The 22,547-nt window shown below is 36.9% G+C and overlaps 2 long non-coding RNA genes across 5 annotated transcripts in view; both read right to left on the bottom strand.

The window, feature by feature from the left end:
- Positions 1-895: 895 nt before the first annotated feature.
- LOC135301414 (uncharacterized) lies at positions 896-10,580 on the bottom strand. Its single transcript, XR_010363185.1, has 5 exons — positions 10,417-10,580; positions 3,662-3,771; positions 2,804-2,865; positions 1,626-1,693; positions 896-1,531 (listed from the first exon to the last, which is right to left on the bottom strand). It is a non-coding gene; the product is annotated as an uncharacterized LOC135301414 (long non-coding RNA).
- Positions 10,581-12,493: 1,913 nt separating this feature from the next.
- The window catches only part of LOC135301126 (uncharacterized), a 143,337-nt gene continuing 133,283 nt past the window's right edge, over positions 12,494-22,547 (bottom strand). For 3 of the 4 annotated variants that reach the window (XR_010362861.1, XR_010362859.1, XR_010362862.1), the window contains 2 exons: positions 13,923-16,185; positions 12,494-12,686 (listed from right to left, as the gene is read on the bottom strand). This is a non-coding gene — a long non-coding RNA (uncharacterized LOC135301126). Of the gene's footprint in view, positions 12,687-13,922; positions 16,186-20,355; positions 20,549-22,547 lie in introns of those variants that run through there. The other variant, XR_010362860.1, reaches the window with a different exon arrangement.

The raw sequence follows: 22,547 nt of genomic DNA, 5'->3' as shown, positions 1-22,547 counted from the left end.
TTCCATAATTCTGTGTGTTCAGTTCCACCCATTTGTAGATAATTGGGGATTGTTAGAGCCATCATATTCAGGATGAGAGGAAAAACCCCATCTCTCCTATCAGAATATTTATAGCTGCCATATTACTTATGGTTATGACTGCATTATACCAGTTATTACAATATTAACATATTTATATGTAATTTACTACTCAAATGCTAATAAAACAAAAATAGAAAATTAAAGAATGGTAAAATATCCCATTTTAATTTTCTTAAATCTTTGATATTGAGTTTTTTTGGTAAATACAGCAAATGCTTCTAATTATATTTTAACAAGCAGTTAGGAAGAGGTATGCCTCCTATTGGATCCTAAGTGACTAAAAATGACCTACTTTAATTTTATTCATTATCTCTAACTGTTATTAGAACCTGTATTTGACATATGTGAATATTATTTGATCTTTTCAAACCACATTCATTCTCATTAAGAAAGCCCCAAGACATTTTCTTTCAGAATATTTTTCAAATATTCTGAGATTTTGCTTGTTATGTGAAATGTGACAGCACTTTCAAGTTCTTTATTATAGTTTTTTTTCTACGGCAAGAACCAATTATCCCTTCCCAGTACTAGTGTCTAGTTTTGAACTCAATATTTAAGCAATTAGTAGCTGTATCTGTAAATTAATACATCTATATTGCTAATGTAGTTTTAATCATACAAAATGAGTAAGAACAGCCTTTTTCAATGTTACTAAATGTAAAGAAATGTTTGTTTAAGTTAAAATGAAATTAAACTAGGAGAGGACAAGCAATGGATATAATTTTTTTGTGGCACTTCAGCTTTTCTTTCTCTGAAGAAGACTACTTAAAGCAGCACTACCTTTTTTCCCAGAGAGTTGCTTGTTTTGCAGAAATTGAACTTATTTTCACACTTTTACATAGAGTAATTGCTGACTATATAGACAACTTCATGGCAGACTCAAATCCATTAAAGTATTTGAACTTTTAATACAAGAAACTTCATTTTAAGTTAGGAATATGCTGAGTGCTATGCTGAAAATGTTTCAAGTCAGAAATTATATTTAGCTGTAATTAAGTATCAGGGCTATGAGTTATTATGAATACACAGTGATTGATAGAGATTTTACTGTTTGTCATAAAGCTCCCTTTTTGGGAAGTATCTGTGATATTTCACTAGATCAGAGAAATGAATCTTGATATGTACAGATGCATCAGATTTCAAAATACATTTCATCAGTAATCTACACAAAATAGCTCTTCTGGCAAATGAAAACTAATTTCTTCATTTTGTTTTCTTATCTTGCCTGCAGAAAATGAGTAATAACAAAACTGCACTACACAGATTTGAGTTCATTATTACCTTCTTATGTTAATCACCAATTAACGTTTTCTTTCTCTCATGAATAAAAATTCTATAAATATTTTAGGTCCACTTGCTGATGTGCTGATGGATGGGTTTATCTGACCTGCAGATGGCTGTTGTTACATCCCATTCATATTGATAGTCTCGGAGTGTCTATCCAGAAATGCTGGAGAGGAAAATAGAAAAGTTGAGAATGAAGAGAAAAACTACTAAAATTGCATTGAGTCTGCTATTCAGTTCAAATTTTGTGTAATACTCACATCATTATATTTCTTTTCCTGATGTGGAGAGATTATTCTAATGCTGCACTTACAGCCAAGTGAACAAGCTGATGAGAAAAAAATCGAGAGTTGGTTTAATATTTGACTATTGCAGCTAGAATTGCCTTAACTCATCTTGGCTAGATTGGTGGGAAAAGATAAATGCAAAAATTAGTTCAGGTAAAGCTTTTCCTAGCAGTTTGAAATACCTAAATGTGGGAACATTGAGAAAGGACAGGAGGTCTGAGTGCTTGAGAGACTGAATTCAGACTGAAAGAAGCAAGGCATGGAGAGAACAGAGCAATATCTGTGCTTTGAATTTCTAACTTTCCTTGTCGGCTCAGAGATCTCACTGCCCAGCTCCTGCTGTCATTAAAACACAGACGTGAGCGAGGTTTTATCTCAAGCCAGCTCAAACAATGGTTTTAAACATGAGAAAACAAGGTTTATTTTCTTAATCTTGTTCTTAGAAACAGTTGAACTCTTTTATCCCATTCAGCCTGAGGCAGATATTCGACTCAGAAAATTTCAGCCAAACATTTCTGGAGTCTGAAAAAGTTGCAAACAGCAGAACAGGTGTCTTATACTACAAAGCAATTGTTAAGCAATTACAGGCATAGATATCTAAGATGTTCCACTTAGGCCACTCATGCATGGACAAAAATATAAACATTTTGTAGCTTTTATTGCAAGGGGAGCTGCATAAAACTGAACCAAGGAGGTCAAGCCAGAATTAGTCTGGGATACTTAACACAATGAAGAAACAGAAAACATGCTTAAATTCAAGTTACCCTACAGCTTTTAAGTGTGCATGAACCATGAACCAAGGCATGTAAAGATTAACTTCTAATTTAAATTATCCCCAGTGACAATTTAGAACTCAGTGCAGGCCACAGAGAAATGGGATAAATCCTTTGGTTAATCTATAGCAAGCTCCATTCTATCATGAATTACATATCAGCCATAACTGATACAAGATGTGAAAATATTGCAGCAGCATTGTAGCCTCCTGAACTCATTCTAATGCTCAATACACTTTTTCTTCCACTCAAAGGATATTTTCACAATCTTTGTTGATGACAAAGTTTGTTTGCTAGTAAAATTCTGGATAACTGCAAGAATTTATATACGTATATATATATATATATAAATAAATATTTCTATATTCTGTTACTTACCCCATCTCAGAGAGTGTAAAGATGTTCTCCAGAGTGTAGTGTGAAATCTATTATTTCTACTTCTATGATTAAAATGCAAAATTGTGTTGGAAACAGATGCAAAGTGAAAAAAAAAAGACAAAGAATATTTTAAACTTCTTGTATACAGATGTTAATACACTTAAAAAAAAGGTACTGCATGCAGAAGTTGTACAAAAAATTCCAGTATACTGGAATGTTTTTTAGTATTAGAAGCATTTCACTCTTCCTTTAAAGGTATATTTTGGCTATGGGAATTCTGATTTCTTCATCACTTATGTACAAAATTAATACCTTTAGCTACACTAAAAAAGCACCTTCAAAGGCAGAAAGCCTATGGATTTTTTAAGGAGCTTAATCTCCACTGAAAATTCTTCTCTCAGCCTGATACTTTGCACCCAGATCATATTTGTTTCACATGGGCTTTCTAACCTTTACTGCTGTTTCATGAAACGCATTTCTGATTCCTCAGGTACTTCTCCATTTGCTCCATGGAGAAGTGATGCTACTGGACAGGTGAGCTGACATATTTCCCACAGAATCTGTGGGGCTGGAAAAGACCTCTGGGATCATCTCTGAGCCAACCTATGACCCAACACCACCATGTCAACCAGACCTCATCCCGGAGCCTTAATTTTGCTCCTGTTTTACATCATGTACATGGCTACCACAGTATAATTTGGCACTAAGGAAGTCATTGATCACTTTGGCAAAGCCTGGAAGAGGGAAAGCTTATTTTCTTTATGGCTACCATTAATGCCAGGATAGGATTCTATGATATAGGTGCAAATTAACTAAATGGGGTTGGGAGATTATTTGATTTTTTCACATCTCAGCTACCTGCTCATCCTTTATGCCATTTTCTTCAGATCAGAATGTGAATTCTTCAGCCAGAACTTCACACCTTGATGGTTACTCTTCCAGAAGATAGGATCCTCTTCTATAAACTGCTAAAAAATAGCTGACTGTCTGCTGAGACTCAGGACATTATTCAACAGCTTGAGAAAAGCATGACCCACCCTCCCAGAACTGCAAAGAGGAAGCAAAGAAGACAGAGGGGTGAAGATGGTGCTGTGGGGTGAAGATAAGCCTGTGCCTGATGCTGCTGAGGAAGGCTGAGCCAAGTGGCTACTGGAGCCACCTCTTGGTGCTACAGGACTTGTTCTCTGCACTGAAGTTGATGACAGGAGTTCCAGGGTCTCCTTCAGCAGGTCTGCTTTCAGCAGAAAGGTGAGGCACCATTTTCTCAATGACTCTCTCTGTCTCCTGATGAAGAGCTGCCTGCAGGAGAGCCTGGAGAGCTAATCTGTGTTGAGAGCTTTGGGGCTGATAGGAGTATGGAAGTAAAATATATGTTCCTTAAGGAATGCAGCCACTCTGAATAACACTGAGAGTTCTTTATCCCTTACTCAAATCACGATGATCATATTTTTTAAAAATTACATCAACTTTTAAGCATCATTCATGTCTACCTTCTGTTAATTAAAATGTTCTCTGCCTAGTCCATATACATGCAAAACTGCAGTTTGCAGTTTGACAGGATATTATTGAACAGAATGTGAATTGGTTTAAAAGTAACCAGATTTGAAGCATCCATCAGTCAGTAACAGTGCACTCATAGGTCACTGGAGCTGTCAATTTCAATCAACTCTGTAATTAAATACATCACCAATATAGATTTTGTGTAAGAATGTCACTTGTTCTTCAGATGTCTGCTACTAGGACAAATCACACTTCAGTGTCTTTGAATGTTCCTTCTAAATACAGTTTTTTAAAACAGCATAACATAGCCATCCATCTCAATCCAATTTGCTGAATAGAAATTTGTTTAACTAATACATAGTCTAAACACTGAATTAAAAAACAATATGTATGTTTCCTTTTCTGCTTAAATGAATGCTGCAATGCTGCAGTAGATATTTTATTGCTTCTCTTAAAACTCCTCTGCTGGTATGTGTTACATAGAATAAAAAGAAAGAGCAGTGTGTCACAAAAAGAGAAAAATTATTCACATCATCTGTAATTAAAATTGCTTTGCTTCATGTTCAAAAATAAAAGAGCAGAATCTTCAGACATGGAGAAATAAATCATTAATTCTAATTTTTCTAGGGATAGAAATACCAGGCACTTTCAAATAAATAAAAAAAAAAAGGAAAGAAAAGAAAAACCCATTTAGTGCTGTTGAGTGTCAGATTCTTCTATTATACTTGCCACTAGATTGGAACAGTCTGAAACAAAGCTGAATTACCAAATATATATTGCCTGCCATTTGATTTAATCTTCAAATAAGCTCCAGGAAGCAGGTCCCTGGACAGTTAATCTTTAGTTTTGTAGCCCATGCACATTTTCAATAAGGTTACCAGGGAATTAGGCCCGGTAGGGAGGGGAAAGGCATATTGTCTTATTCTAAAGACAACTGTCGAGATCCTGCTAGCAAATTATAACTCCCTTAATATAAAAAAAAACTTTATTAGCCAGGTCCCCGCTGCAGTGAAACTGTAGGCACACAGGAGGGGAATGTTCTTCATGTTTTCTCCCTGGAATCAGATACTTGTCCAGTTTAAAACACATAAATTCTAAATATTACAGGTGTAAGACACTTTAAGGTGCAGTTCTGCAGCCTAGACGGTGCTGAGGAGGCTGCAGCTGAGGATTCTAAGGGGAATGCTGATGGATTGGGGGGTCTGAGATTTACCACATGCAATAGTGAGGTTATGGAGGGCTGGTTTGTTTCCCTCCTCGCGGAGCAGTGCACACATTTGTGGGACACTGGATCCCTTAATGACTGCACCTAGAGCCAAGAGGAAGCTCTAGAAAAAGTGAAATACATAAATAAACCCATGGCTTTATTTATTTCCCGTGCTGAATAAAAACCTGCAGCAATGTAACACTTTAAACCTCTTTAGAATATTTAGGTCTACATTCCCAACTCAAACGCATATGATACAGGCAAATTTTAAAATAAAGACACTTTAAAAAGACATGCAGCACAGTAAAAATCCAGTTAAAATATCCCAATGCACATGTCCTGTGAGGGAAATGTATATGGTCCAGATTCTTCTGTCCACTTTTCATCTCTGGGTCATCTCATTTGCAAAAAAAAAACCAAAAAACCAAAAACGAGAAGAGTGGAAAAATAATGTTAAAAAAAGGAAGAGGAATTTGAATGAATACATTTTGAAGAATGGTAGTTTCAGGAAAATCTAGAGAAAGGCTAATAAAACAATTTTTTAATGAGACTTAGAGATATCAAGAGATATAGAAGATACCAGACAGAATTGCATCAGAGTGGAAGTTCAAAAGCTGATTTCCAAGAGTAATTGTGGCATTGGTTCTTCAAAAAATTGAAAAAACCTTTCTATCAAACTAAGGTTCAGGTAAACACGTGTCTCATTTAAATGCTGCAGTAGAGCTTAAAGTTTATTTACATTTTCTAAATTGTCAAGGTAAAGAAATAAACAAACAACAAAAAAAGGAGACAAACCCACATTAAGAAATATAAAAAAATGTGCTTTGAACTCAGGGAAAATTCATGGAAATACAATAAATAGAATTTAATAAGTGAAAAAAAATTTCATCTAGCTCATAAATCAACATAAACCTTTTTTTTTTTCCCACTAAATATTCTCACTGTTGCACCATTGGCAGTGCTAAGGCTGTGGTTTCTGCCTGCAGTCTCCTTTTATCTGTGAACTTGATGATTATATTTTTTTACAATCCCATCAAAAATACCACTGTGCTTTTCCCAGAGCAGTGAAATTATTCATCACAATTTCAGATGGCTTCTCTCTTACATTGAGGACAGCTGGGACAATGCCTCCTTCTCATCCTCACTGCCCTCTTACCTGCCTTTGAGGCAGTGGTTTTGAAACTATTCTCTTTTGGCCTCAGTGACCCTCTTCTTTTGCACTTCTCTTCCCAGAGTTTTCTAATCATTCCTACAGTGCACTCCTTGGAAAACCCTCCTCATTCCTCTCCCAGTGTCCTACTGGGGGCCTTTTTCTTCTGCCCACTTTTCATCTCTGGGTAATCTCATATGCAAACAAGAGCTCAGTGAAATGGAACACTGACCTCTAATCAATATCTGGGACAAGTCTTCATCTTCATGTGGACTGCAAGCTGCACCTCTCCCTCTTTCTTCTCTGCTGAGGCTAGAAAGGGTACACAAGAAAGGAGGAAGATGTGCATTTCAAAACGTGGAAAGGATGAAGATAGGCCTCAAAGGAGTGCCTTATTATCATCTGTAAAGCCACCTCCTCATTCATCTTCCTGGTCTTAAAATTCACTTGTGTGATGCCCACAGAGCCTGATAAGTGCTGGGTCCCAGCTGTCCTGGAACTGCTAGTATCTCTGTCTCCTGCTCCTGAATTCAACCATCATATATATTTTTATATTTTATTTTAATTTTTAATGCTTTTAGTGTAAAGTCCCTAGGGCAGGAACCATTTTTATGTTTGTACAGAGATAAGCAGAATGAAATACCAGATTCTGACTCCATCATACAGGGACTATGGTGCCAGAAAATGTTGATAACCCAACTCAAGCCATTTGTGCTTGCTGTGAAAAGATGTGTGGAACTGGGAGAACAAACAGCCTTGACTCTGGGAATGTGCCAGTGTCTCTGAAATGCACTTTTCCTTAAAAAAGACACGTGCCTTCAAGATCTGACACTTGGTAGAAAAGATCATTGCAAGAATAAAGGCAATATTAGAATACTAAGAGCTGAGTTCCTCCTCCAAGGAGTAAATTATCATGGTCCTTGTGGACATATTACCCAAGCCCACCTTCATATAGACCCAAAGACTTAATTTTCTTCCATCCTCAGACATGTTAAAGTATATTATTCTGCCTCAGTGCCCCAGAGCAAAATGTGCAGGATTCAGACCATAGTAAAAAGATTACTGGGGAGAGGAATTTAAAAATCTGTGTGACCAAATCATGAGAACCTAATCACTCTACAACCCAACCAGAGAAATTTGAATAGTGTTTCAGGCACATTAACCTCAAATAGCTGATCTGAGCAATTTTTTCTTCTTTTTTTGGTCATCAGTAACAGGTGATAACTCAATTGCAATTTCTTGTGAATTACATTACACAGTTCAACATAGTTGAAGGAATCCTTCCATCAAAATTATAACTCAACGTCTAAATATGGGGTAAAAAAAGGTAAGAGAGGACAAGACATGTAAATTTTTCCTGGTGCTTTGTTTATTTTTAGACACTATATAGATTTTACAGGGATTGATTAAGGGACACTGATAGATAAGGGAAATTTAGAGTACAGCAGGACTGTAACATGTGAGGCTATGTTTAAAAACTAATATAGAATCTATATGGGAAAGATGAGAATAATGCCAGAAACCCTGCTGTTATATAAGTATTCTAGAGAAAACCTGCCACTGCTGTCAGTGAAAGAAGCCCTGCTGCACTTTTAATTTTAATTCTACACATAATTCTTATTTCTGTGATGTCACACAAGTAGCATAGCAATGGCATCATGGGAGCGCCTCCACAGACACTTGTAATTCTTAATGATGACAAAGACACAAAAACAAATTTTGCCTTGATATGTACCAAAGAGTGGGACAATCCTTGGATGGATGGCTGAATACAAGAAAAGAAATTTGGAGAAAAGCAGAATTAGGAGATTCTTTAAAAAAAGTTTGGTTTGAAGCTTGGAATTTCCATTTTGGAGCATATATCACAGTTTTTTAGATCTGCTTTGATTCTGAATCAGTAACAACATACTGATGAGCCAGATACTGATGATTCTCATGCAATCCCTAATTTTTGCAAGGGTGTCTAGGTACTTTTGTTTCAGAAAGCACCAAAAATGAGAGATTTCCAAAGGCAAAATTTCAACATCCTCCTGGATGAGAGAGACCCCGTAGGTTCCAACTCTTGTTCACATTCCTCTTCATATAATGTCTTCTATGCAGTCAGAACAAGAGGTCTCATTTATTTTATTCCACTTAAGTAAAAATTTATGAGGGAAATTAATTTTGTGTTAGGGTTATGTTCTGCTTCTATAAAACTCAAATCCTTTAGTCTAATCTTGACTTTTTAAATCATAGATGATGGTTAACAATCCAAAGTCTAATACATCTTGACACAAGACATTGCTTCAAATCCAAAAGTTTCAATGGTCCATTCTGAAACTAAAATGTTTTTTCCCCCACAATGTCTCTGCAAATTTTCTATATTGCCACAGAATATTTCAATGCTGACAACGTAAAATTTTTGATCAGACCTGCTCCGTGGTAAAGGATTATTTTATATTCCCCCACTAAGAAAGTGGGAGTTTACACCTTGGAGAGACAATGACTTACCCTGAACATGTACAACTTCTCAGTATTGCAAAAAGCCTTCTTAATGAAATGTTCTAGATAATTTATCCCTAGTAAGGTAGCAAATTTTCCTTGAGAATGTCATCTTGAGCATTACAGTGCTTAGCCATTCTCTCCCAATATTGCACTGCGATAAATAAAATGGGCAATGAAACTTCCTATGACTCTCAAAGGTGAAATTCAGCCTTAGATGGGCAACCATAATAAATATCCATGACTCTTAGATCTGGTTAACTGATCAGCCAAACAAGAAAGTGCAGGAATGTCAAGCCTGTGCACTGAGGATGACTTGAGCAGTTGTAGTGTAGGGAGACCATACACTACAGATACTTAATGCAAGCTTCCAGCACAATAAACAATGTTCACTTTTCACTGAGATGGACATGGATTTAAATAAAATCTTCAGGGTAAAAAAAAAAAAAGTAGATCAGGGATTCCATCTGAAAAAAAATTCTGACCTGACAGTGATGGCAAATGGCTTACAGTATCTACCATAAAAGCAATATTTATTTTTCTCTCTCTCCCTAACAGACATTTCAAGAGCTAAGGATACCAAATAACACAAAGGACATTTTGTGTTCTTGATCCCAGTGGTGATGTCTCCTCTGTGAACATTTCCTTTCAGGAAAGTTTGATGTTCAATAATTCTGACAGGGAAGTATTTTACTCTAGTAATACCCAAATGTAAATGACAATATGAACTTTGTGGGAAGACACACAAAAAAAAATTGTCTTGCAAATTTCCTTGCCTCTAAGAAAGGAGGAGAGAGACTATTTACAAGGGCATGAAGTAATGGTACTAGAGGGAATGGCTTCAAAATTAAAGAAGGCAGGTTTAGATCAAATACTAGGAAAAAATTCTTTACTGTGAGGGTCATGAGGCTGGAAAAAGTTGCCTTGAGAAGTTGTGGATGCCCCATTCCTGGAAGTGCTCAAGGCCAGGCTGGATGGAACTCTGAGCAACATGAGCTTGTGGAAGGGGAGTTGGAACTGGGTGATCTTTAACCATTCTATAATTCTACGATTCTGTAAAATGCACTTGGAAGCAATTTAGCAAATCAGAGTTAATCTGCTGAACACAAGTGCTAGTACCCTTCTGTTCATCCATTCAGAGTGACAACAAAAGGAGCCACTGAGCTGCACTGCTTATCACAACCTTTCACCAAAGCACAGAGAGAGGAAGGGAAGCAGAAAAAAGGGTGGTGAACAGGGAAGGTTTAGAAAGAGAATGTGAACAGTTCCTCCTACCTCAGGTGTTGCTCACCAAGTCGTGCCTGGGATGTGCTCATCTTCCTGGAGATCCTCTGCCAAGAGGCAGAGCTGGAAGAGAGAACGTGCTGATGAGTAGAGCTGGCATGGATCTGGTTCCTGTAGTTCTACTGGTACTTGACGTTCTCAAAAAGAAAACCTGCCTCCCTGAAGTAACAGGACAGAAGGAAAATGAGGTAAAGTCCAAGATTTTCTTAAAGAAAGAGCTCAACCCCAAAATCTTCTATGGAAAAATAAAAGATAAAAACAATGCAGAAGAACCATTCAGCAAGGAATCTGTTTCAAAGTCCATTTTTTTAATATTTATTGGTCATATTAAGGAAAAAATATTAAGAATTTAAAAAAAAGTCAAAGTTTGACACATTATGACATTGTCAAAAGACCCAATTTGATTTAGGCATTAAAATCCCATTTTTTAATAGAAACTCAGAAATGGACTCAGCTAGAGCCTCTCAAAGAAATCTTTGCTTCATTTTTTAACAGCATGAGGATAAATGAAAAGCTTATGAGAAGCAAGACTAATGTAAAATAAACAGATTTTTCTAGTCATGGCAGGAATCACAGGATTGAAAAATTCAAAAAAGGATTTCTTTGCTCAAAATGGGTATATTCCTTGTTCCATGGGGGTCTCATTTTAATCTGTAAAAATGCTGTGGGTTTCATTAATAAAACTACAAATAGAAAAAGGTGATAGGTTTCTTTAAGCACTCAGGACTTGCTGTGGAGATAGAAGCTTGTGTTCAAGCAGCCAAGTAGCATTTGTATGGTTCTGTTCTGGATTACCACTTGATCTGGAACAGAAACCTTTATTTACCTTCTGAACACAGTGCTCCTATCAGAACCAAAAAGCAGGAACTTCATCCATGAACAGGACTTCAACCAGGAACCACTTGAGGTGAGAGATGACTTTCATTTGCTGCAGAATCACAATAGGCAGAGAGAATTTACAAAAAACATAACACACATTATCATCACACACTTCTGCTCTGAGCAGGACTGAGCTGGTTTTGTGCATGGCTCAGGCTGACTTGAAGCCACCTACTGACTGTATTCAGTCTCCCAGAAAAGCTCATTGGTTTGTCTCCATGCTATACTCATGTGTCTACACACCTCCTGGCTTGTGTGCAGCCTCCTCAGAGCACAGGGATCCAAAGCTCACACCTGACTGAAAAGTATTAGGTACACAAATATTGTATTGGGTATAACAGAAAAATAATAATAGAGGGATAAACAAAATTACACTGAGAACAGCATCTTCTGGCTTTGTCACCCCTTTGGTACAGGACAAGAAATACACTAAAAAACCCATTAAAGATGATTTTGCTTATAATTTGAAGCATATACAGTTTACAGATTATTAGATTAATGACAATTTGACCTTGAAAACACCTCTATCTGCTGAAAGAGCAACACTCCATCACCTGTTTTGATTCATTAATGTATCATTTAACTTGGTATGACACATGTTCAGCAGTTATAATTACATTATGGCCTCCCTATTACATCAGCTCTGCTCCAAGTTTCTGTCACCACAAGTCCAATTTTCAACACAGAGCAATCCAGTGCACTCTTTCCTTATTAGTGTCATCTTTAATGTAGCACAGAGTCTGAACCATTACTTGGCACTGAGAGTTTAACAGCAATTAACCCCTGCTCTATCCCCAGGGAGAAGTACATCAGCAACTTGCCAAAACACTGTAAACAAGCTGGCCAAGATCAATGCAAAACCATGCTGGCTGCAGAGCACCTACTGTATTAATTTAGGATTGATATAGAAAAAGAGAAAATAGTCTGCATGAGATTGACCTAAAAGGATGGCCCACACAGGTTACACGATTTTCTGTAAGCTGGAAAGGGAAAATTCTAAATCCCTAGTCAGCTGCCTCATAAACACACATTCTTTTCTGTCTTGGATTTTATACTAAGATGATCACCACAGGACTGGCAATGATTGCAGAGGATAAATATTTATTAACAGATAATATGTTAAAAAAGAAAAAAACAATTATTTTTTTTTTAGGTGATGAATTAAATATGTTTCAAACTTTATCAGTAAAGAAAGACAAAAGGGTGAAAATGCCAAAATGCCACTATCTCTCTCTTTCTGGTTATTGAACAGGACAGTGCACACCAAAGCCTAAACCAAAGCTGAAGGTTCTTCCCCCACAGCATCAAAACAAAGCAAACCAAGGACTGCAGAACTCCCTGGAGGTCCCTCACATCAGCAGCACACTTGTAGTGCAGAAGACCTAGAATATAAATTATTTGAAAAATGAGTGAAAGAAGCCTTACTTCTGAAATTTTCTCCAAACACTGTCCATTTGTCCATTTCCATAAACCCATAAGTGGGAAGTTCTAAAATGGGTACCATTGACCTAATTAGAGAGACAGATGTGGAGGATTTACATGTAAAACACCTTATATTGATCTATTACATTTTAGGGACACCGAAGTGTGCCAGTTTAATACTGCTTTAGCATTGAACTTTTAAATGCTTATTGATAGCATAGGACATTTCTTTTTAGACTTTACAGATTCAGTCTGAAAATTTGAAATAGATAAACCTAAATATATTCTTAAATCTACTTAAATATTTACTTAAATCTAAAGGGAACTGCCATTGCTTTCACTTTTGGAAAACCAGGCTGCAAATTAACCCTTCAATTCTGAACTTCCCAAACAGTCATTCTTAGGAGAGTTGCTTAAAAATTTTAGTATATGATAATTCTAAAACTCATTTCACTATTGCCTCCCAATTCTCCATTTTGGTTTGTGTGCTGCTAAATTAATATTCCAAGTAGAAGTGCAGCTACAATGTTTATTAATTCTGATTAAAAAATAGTTTATAAGAGGAAGAAAATATGGTACTACTCGGTAAGAGGTGGGAATTTGAGTGGAAAGCTGTAATGGAATTAATCTTCCCCATCCTGATCCATATAAAAAGTTCAAAATTTTCAGGTCTAAAGGGTTTTTTTCAGTTCATTTGCAAAAAGGAGAACATCTGAACTATAGAATCTAAAACCAAATTCAGTTTGTGTCTGAGTATGACTGCTAACCAAGGTAGATGAAACTCAGTGCAAAACATTCTCAACTCTTTTAAAGTAATTGCAGTATTTGCTTTTCGAGTTAAGTTGGGAAATTGTGATAATAGGAGGAAGATTGAAGAGAAAAGAGTGGAAGTAATATTAAAATTATGTAAAAAAACACAGGCAGTTTATAATGCAGAAAGGTTCCTCCATGTTAAAAGGCTTTGACATAGTTTCTTGTCTTAATTATTGCAAATAAAATCAAGAAAGAACTGAAAGACCATGAAGAAAAGATGACTAGGAATAACATGTGGAAAGCAAATTAAATATCAATACACCATTACATCAGGAATGAAAAATCAGGTGCAGATCCAACATGAATCCAGTGATTCTGTGTGCCTGCCATTTTTTCACCTGTAGACTGTGGGGTTACATTATGCTCTTTGTTGTTTTCCTTACCTCTTCCTTGGCTACAAAAGTGTTTTCATCACGGTATCACTGTTCTGTAAAAACATGCTTGGTTGGTAGCTTTTCTCCCAGGGGTACTTTGTTTTACTCTGATGTAAACACAGGTGAATTTCATGCCGAACTGGCACTAGGAGGGTAAAGAAGAGCACATCTGTTCTGCAGCAAATATTCCTAGAAACTTACATCCACTTCAAATTTCACAGCAAGAGCTTTACCAGCACCAGTCTAAAAAGGAAACAAAATATCTTTATACCAGCAGGGACTTTTTTTTTCTGGAAATATGAGGATGTTCTGTTTTGGCCTGTTTGAAAGCTGTTGTAGTACAAAACATATTATACCCCTCATGTTATTTTCATACCCAAAACAGGCTGTATATAATTAAGGGAAAATCAAACTGTTAAGTCCTAGTTTAAAAAAAAAAAAAAATCAGGAATTTATTGGCAATAAATTAAAGCTTGCCTAGCTCCTTTATTCAACTATCTGCAAGTCAAGAGTCACAGATGTTAAGAGCTGTTACAATGCCAAGTTAATTTCCTGAAAATGAGTGCCTGAGGTTGGCTGAAGAAGAATCTTACCAGTGTTCAACATGACTGATAAAAAGTAAAACAGAGCTTAGAGGAGATAAAAGTAAAGATGATAATAGTGGAAAGAAGGAAAATTGCTTTGCTTTTTTTTTTTCTCAATAATATCTCAGCTGATCATAAACACCACAGCACAGACACTCCTGATAAATTATTCCTTGGCATGCTTGTTCTTTTCTCCTGTGCTCTCTGCAGGGATGAGGCTTCCATGAGACACCACAGAACTCCCACACTGCACCACAGTTCTTGCTTCCAGAAGAAATCTGGCTCATTTATAGACAAATAATCCATCAGCTCCACAAGTTGGGATGGGAATGAATTAGGACAAGGGAGAATCCCTAAGGATACCACCACAACAAACCAAACAATAATATTGATCTGGCTCATTACTGAGATTTTTGACATCTCAGTTTCTGAGACTATTTTTTTTTTCTGGTCCAACAAGCTCAAAAATAAATAATTTGGCCTTGGATTTCCTGATGTAAACTCAAAACCAAAAAAATAAAAAACTATCTGCAGAAGGAAGGAGGGGTTTTTTTTCCTGCAAAAAACACCTTTTCTTTGAAGAGAGATCTTTTCATCAAAGACAGTTTCTGACCACTTCTATCACTCATCTTGAAATTTCCTTCAGGTATTTCCAGATGTAAGGAACACTCCAAAACCTCACTTCAGGGCTGGAGGCAGGACAAAGCCAGGATTGTCAAGCAGCCAATGCCAAGACCCAAAACCAACTGAGAATCACCTGGTGTGACCTCTTGTACTAATTCACCCAAACACCCCTAAAGTGGGACTGATTTCTGCTTGGCTGAAGGCCAGAATGCACAACCACACACAGGCATGACTCCAACACTCTAGTCTATTTTTTTCCTTGCTATTCTAATTCCCAAGATGAAGGGATTGTTAATATGAATATTAACAATCTAATCTGAATATGTGTACATTTATCTACCTGCCCCTGGATTGTTTCTCTTACTTCAGGTACCACTTCTATCAGTATCTTCCAGAAGGAATTTACACACTGTAATCAAATAATCTTTAATCTGTTTAAAGAGCTGGTATTTCCACTTTAACATGCTGCTGCAAGGCAGTATTTCCAGTCCTTGCACAGTTACGGCAGCTCTTCTCCCTACTCTTTCCAACAGTTTAATATCCAAGTAAGATATAGGACATGATTCTCTGGGACTTGTTTAGTCACTCACAACTCTGGAAAAGGACTATAAAAGAGAATCAGTAATGTGTTAAGCTAGCCAGGCAGCAGTGTAAGTGCCAAGAGCTGAAGAGCTGGGCATAGTGTTCCAGAAATCAGCAAAAAAACTTTCATTTTCCCTCCTTTCTCCTCCAAAGACAGAGGATGTTCAGGTCACATTTCAGACCCTTAGTTTTGCCATCATGCACCTTGAAGTTTAGCACTTTTGCTTTGACTTTCATCAAATGTTAGAGTCAGCAGGTATATCTTCTCACAAAGTCAAAGTCAAATTACAGTTTTGAAGAAATTCCTGGGAATCGAAACTGTGCAGTTCTGCTCAGCTTTATTCTGAACTGTGTCTGTGTAAATCTTTCCTTCTTGCAATTCTTCCTTCCTCATTACATTTGAGTCTTGACTCACTGAGCAATTGTTTCAGACACAGAATCTAAAGTATTTCTCATCTTTTCTTCACTCTGATTGGTGTCATCTGTAATAAAATAAAGTATATTTCCAAGAAATTACACCATGAGCTAAAAACAAAAGTTAAAGAGCATGTACACTTTTTCTGTTCATCCCAACACAGTCATTCTCAGGCTGAACTAAGGAAAAACAATTGGCACGACTTAGAAAGGACTCTAATAATGGCCAGTAGCAGTATATATCTGGAACCTTTCACCTTCAGAATGGATTTGGTCCAGATTGAGAGCAATTTAAAAGAAATATTGACTTCTGGATGCTTAGTGACCCGTGTAAAAATGAATTAATAATCCCAGCTGTTTCCTATAGGACATCACTAAAAGTGTCAGCGCTGTTGCCAGACCAAACGGCCCCTTCATTGAAAGGTGCAAAAGATTTTTCACTTCATTTATCAATACAGCACGCATAAATAGGTCACAGACTAGCCAAAGAAATTGAAATCCTTCCAAGTCCCTGGCAGATTTTGCTATATCCTGCAATCCATCACTTAGCCTACACGTGTAGGGACAAGCAGCCCGTGTGTCCACGTGTGGGATATTGAGTTAGATGGCAAGTGACCAAGTCCTCTGGGCTACTGACAGTGCAGGATTATTGGAGAGCCACAAATGAAGAGTCACATTCTCTGGAATGAATGGACAGGTACAGCACAAAGAAAAAAGGGAGGAATAAACAAAACATTGACTTTCTTTCCTACAAGACAGCTGGACAATGCAGAGAAACTCATAATTTGTTGTTGGCAAAGGCCAGTTACCAATTGCTATTCACAGGCTATAAATGGAGGGAAGTGATATATTTCCTCTTGGAAGTGTCAGGGGTAGGTCAGAGAAAGAAAAAGACATCAGCACTAGCACAGATCCATGTGAAAATTCAGGTTTTACTGAAAGTTCTTCAGTTATAAAAAGAATGTTTTGGCATGTACTGTTTTCTTAAGCTATTTGCAGATGGTTAAAAAGAAATTATGATCCAAAACTTTAAAAGTCCAGCAAAAAATGAGTAATAGTTCAAATCAACTTCTGTATTTTTTAATTAGCTAAATATTTTTAAAGCTTTTTTAAAGCTTCTTAAAGTACTTTAAAAATAAATTTGTTTTATATCTCTTATTCTTTTTTCTTTTATTTTTTAATAATTAACTTGAGATCACGAGGAGTTTGTCCTTTTCAACGGAGGTTAAGATGAGAAGCTGGAATGGGGTGGCAGAAAAGCTTATATCCCACTTACTTTCCACTTGATCTAACTCCAGAACTGCACAAGAAATAACATTTGTCAGCAACACCTACAAGGTCCATCAAAACAGGAAAAGAAATGAGCATTTCTGGGTTTCCAACCAACTTTTAGCATGTTTCCAATGTGACTGTGGGCTTTTTTCCATGTACAAAATGAAGAGGGCAGCACTCAAATGCTATGCAAGAATAAACTCATTTTTTAGAGGCAAAACTATTTTTAAGCCTCAAATGAAGTTCATTATTGACTATTTATCTCTCTCTCTATATATATATATGTATATATGTTTGGGTTTTTTTTTTTACCAACAGGTTACATATTGTATTGCAATCATTATCAATACCTAGTGATTAACAAAGTATTTCAAAGGATCTTCAATTCCATGGTATTAAGCTGCACAAAAAGAGAAAACCCAGTACTTTATATTATGGTTCAAATGACATCATAGCATCCTGAACATTTACTGGCACCCTGAAAGAAGTGAATGTAGCTCAAGCTTTTTTTCACTCTGGGTAGGGTCTTAACCACAAATAAAGACAATATGGGTTAGAATACCTGTTATAACCTCTGATAGAAAACTCCTTTCTGACTGCTGTTAAAAGCTCCTGTAAATACATGAGGAAGAGCAAAAGACCCTTCCAGGCTTCATTCTTCTTAACCCAAAATAACTGTCTCAATTAGGCAGATTAGTCATCAAGCCTAGATGAAGGTATCTACACTGAAGCCAAGTGAAGATTGGTGAAATGAATCCTGCAATAAAAAAGCTGGGAAACTGGGAAAAAGGCCATTTTCAGGAAGATGATTCTTGTGTTGTTTTGACACTGAGCTGAGTACCTCTAAAAGCCTGTGAATATCAACCCCTCCCTCACCACCCTAATTCCAGGCTGAGATTTTGACATCTAAGGAAGTGAATCAAAATAATGAGGCCCCCACTTGCAGAATGCATATGATGAGTAAGTAAATGAAACCATGATAATTAGAAACCCAAATGCAGGCAAAAATTTGCACATAGGCTGTGCATCTCTCTTTTTATTTTTTCCCCTCAGGCACTAACTTATCTTGGCCAAACCCTCCTCTCTACAAGTTCAGAGATATTTTAATTTTGAACTTCAAATGGAGTGCAAATAAAACACCAAACAAACTTAGAATGTTGCACAATTGTCAGTGGGGCCCATTTTAATATTTAATGACCTGGACACCTGCGACTATTGCTAAAAATAAAAAGAACTAATTTAAAAGGAATTATTGACATAATATAACACATGATAGTCTGTTAATAAAAATGCATACTTCTAATTGAATGCTGGCACCTAGCCACCAACTAAGCATAACTTCAAAAGCAACAGCTGGGAAAGCATCTTTTAGATTTTAATTACAGTAGCTCGTAAGCCACTTATCTTTTCAACTTCTTTCTTCAGAAAGCATTTCTGTTTCACAGGAGTGAGTTCAAAGGTATTTACAACATGTAGGGTAAGAAAACTAGCTCTGACATAGTCAAACTCCACTTGTAAATTTGAATTCTGGACTAAGACAACTATTCTTAGCATTGAAGTGCGAGTCCCATTTGAGCCCAAAAGAACACAGGCTTTGGGCTTGCTGTTCAGGTTTTTTGTTCCTTTTTTATCAATAGATGCAGGATAAGAATTTTTATCATATTTTTCTATTATTTGTATTTCAGCATTATGTAAGGGCTGTCATTGAAACTGTATGCAAGTATTTTACTGTTCAAGTGCACAGTGAGCACACAGTCCCAGATGATTCAGTCAAGGAAGGGAGAAGGAACTATTGAAGAGTTTGGGAAATGGGCATGGAGACAGACCTGGGTCCTGAAAAGTGATAAATTCTGTAGCTGCATCCAGAACACTGTTTTCCTTGCATTTAGGGAAAAAAAAACATACAAGAATATATATTATTAAAGATCTAAATGGGTTGAAATTATTTGCTGGACTGGTTACATGCCTTGGCATTTTTGGAGAACAGGCCCAGAGAAAGCTGTGACTTATTTGATGTAACATCTGAAGTCCTACAATCTCTGATGCTACTCTAGATTTCCTCCACCACCAAAGAGACACAGAGAAAGTGAGACAGAAAGAAACAGCCATGGAATGACTCTTCCCAAAATAAAAGAGGTTTCTACAGCCCATCTCTGTTAGCTGACTCAGGAAATCCAGAAAATTTCTTTAGATTAAGCACCAACATTTTAGCCAGCTAAAATTAAACTCAGTCCTGTCTCCAAAGCCTTTGTGTCTGTGTAAAAGCACTCTGCCAAAACCATGGATATTAAGTGTCGATCTGTGATTTGAAACAAGAAATTCACCCCAAGACTCTCATCTCTCTCTTCCTCTCATATGCAAATACATTTATGCAAGCTAAAGTGTTTTTGCTATAAGAAACTATACTTACCAGAATAATGTTTGTTTTTTCACTTACACAGTTAATAGAAAGATGTGACTATAGGGGCCTTATAAAAAGCAAAGTCATCTCCTTTAAAAAAAACACACAGAGACATCCATGAACTGTAACAATATTAGCAGATAACCACCAGGAAAAGGTTATGGAGTGAGTTAATGACTACATAATTTGACATAATCAGGAGGACCTTTAAAGAAGAGTTTTAAAGAAGAGTTTCTAGAATGTTGCAGACCCTGTGAGGATGTGTAGTACAAGCAATAAGACCAAAAAAAGGCTATTTCCTTACAGATAGATTTGTTTATGAAATGGAATAGATGAATTGACAAGTGTCATGGAAGGGAACTAAACCTGAAATGCACCAGAGGTCTTTTCCCATCCCACAGAAATAACTTACATCAGAACATCACAGGTTCTTAAACTTGCTGAATGATTTCTTTAACTGCAATTCTATTAACTATTAGTTAAAAGCTATATCTAAGCCAGTTAATCTAAAAAAAACAGCTCTTCCTACCTTTTCTGCAAAATCAAAATTTCCTTTATCTTTTTTTTGTGGCTTTTCAAGGCATTATTCATACAGAGATAAGAGTATGTCTTTGTAGGAAGATAAACAGGATGCAGGGAGACTTGAGGCCCTCTGTCCACTCTGCAGGCACAATTCAGGGCAGATTTTGACAAGAGACTGAAGAAAACACTACTTTGTTTTCTGCTAAGCTGTCCTGTCCTTCCAAATTGTACAGGACCTGCAGGAGAAAAGATGACAGAGAGGAACCAGGTCTGTCCCTTCTTAGGGAGACTCTGCCAAAGAAGCTTAGAGCTCTGAGCAACAAGTTTAGGAATAAACCATTTTTTGCATTCATTTCCAGTCCTAGTGGAGTTGGCAGAACTATGAATCCTGAATCCTCCTCTCCTGCACTGCCATTGTGCTTGTCTGAATGGCAGCTGTACAGCAGACTAGGGGATCCTATTTTTAAAAAAGCACCAAAAAAAAAAAAAAAAAATCATTCACATGAATAATCATTCCCAGCTATTGAAATATCAGAACTTCAGTCAGCACTACTATAATCTAGACACCAATTTTAGAATACTATGATTGTTGTTGTAAATCCTTACCTGATTAATTTTTTTTGCATATGTAGCTACATATCATTCACAGCAAAGTCCAATACATTCCCCAAACCTTGCACTCTACATTTATAGCAAAGGATACAAAAAAGAAAAGCTATTAAAGAACTTGTGATGCAGTGTAAACAGGATGACTGGAGTTTATTAATCATAAATGAAGGTGATGAGTAGATCAGGAGGCATATAAATGAACAGACAACCTTGCTGAAAGGTCAGAACCTTTCAACAGTGAGCTGTCTCTGCTCCTTTCAAAGTTCCTTCCTAATTTTAGGGTCACAAAGCACCACAAATGCTACTTCTAAGTCTGAAGGATGCTTTAAAACGTTTTAGTTTTGTGCTGTCCCTCTTGTTTCATAGCTTTGGGTTTAGAAGTGCAAATAACTTGGTAGTTAGGTTTTTAGGGGATTCAACAGAAATATTTTAACACAGGTAACAGCTGCAAAAGCAGTAAGATTCCTTTTCCAAGAGTTTGAGCTTCTGCTTCACTGTAATTACAATCACTTGGCTAATCCTGTAGTAAACGATTGGGATCATAAAATTTATTCTTTGTATTATGGATGCTAGTATCCTCCACCCTGTGATGAGGTTACTGTAGAAAAGCAATCCAGTTTTAAAGGCTCCTATTTCCACTCTGAGATTTTTCTTCTTCTCAAGTTACTAACATTTCCATCTTTGGAATGTGGGCTCAGTCCTTCTAAAGTCAACCTTTACTGTACTATGCAAATTTAGCTTTTAAAATTAACAATTACATTTGTGTACATGTCTCCTTTTGTCACAAATATTGAGGGAAGGGGGAGAGATTTCTAATGGCAAGCATCCATTTAGATGTCAAAGAGAGTTTTGTATGTCCACTAAATTAAAACATCATTTGCTGTCAAGCCTTAAAGATTTTGGCATTTCTTCTGATTTCTATTTATGATAGCTCTCAGGGGACATGCTGTGAAGTACTTTTGCTTGCTTTAGGCCCAATTGCATGTGACAAATGCATTAGTTTTTAATACCAGAAGTGGACATATACTTTGATGAAGTATGTCTTTATGCCATCAGCTGTTGTCTGCCACCAGCCTTTTACAAAGGCACTTTAAACAAGATCACCCCCAGCTGCCTTGACAATTAAATCCCTTTTCCCCCTGTAACCAGACCAAAGCCAGCTTGAAATTAGCAGAAAGGCTTCAAATGGGGTTTGGATCAAGACTGCAAAGCTAAAAACTCCTTGAGCTCATTCTGTTATCCTCTTTTCATGGCAAGGCAGATTGTTCCCTGGTCCACAGGGCTGTTTTCATGGCTCCAGCTCTGCACAGGTGAGGAAGGACCTGCACAACATTTTCAGGCTGAAATATGCAGCCCAGGAAACATGTTCCTGCCATGGAAAGAGGTTCTCTGTTGGGCTGCCCAGTGCCAAATTCCCTGCCCAGTGCCAAATCCCCTTTCCCTGCACATCTCTGAGGACCCTCCCTACCCCATCCCACCCTGCAGCTGCTGCCATCAATGCCAAGAGTGATTCCTCTGAGTTCTTTTGTAGTTTTCCAGAGGTCATGGGACAGCTTGCACCACGTGTGGGGAAACAGCATTAATATACATTCACAGATTTATTCACAGATTTGACCACCTCAGTAA

This window comes from Passer domesticus, chromosome 5 (assembly GCF_036417665.1).
Source record: "Passer domesticus isolate bPasDom1 chromosome 5, bPasDom1.hap1, whole genome shotgun sequence".
Taxonomy (NCBI): Eukaryota; Metazoa; Chordata; class Aves; order Passeriformes; family Passeridae; genus Passer; species Passer domesticus.
Note: the sequence above shows the minus strand (reverse complement) of the source record. Positions and strands in the feature narration are given on the sequence as shown.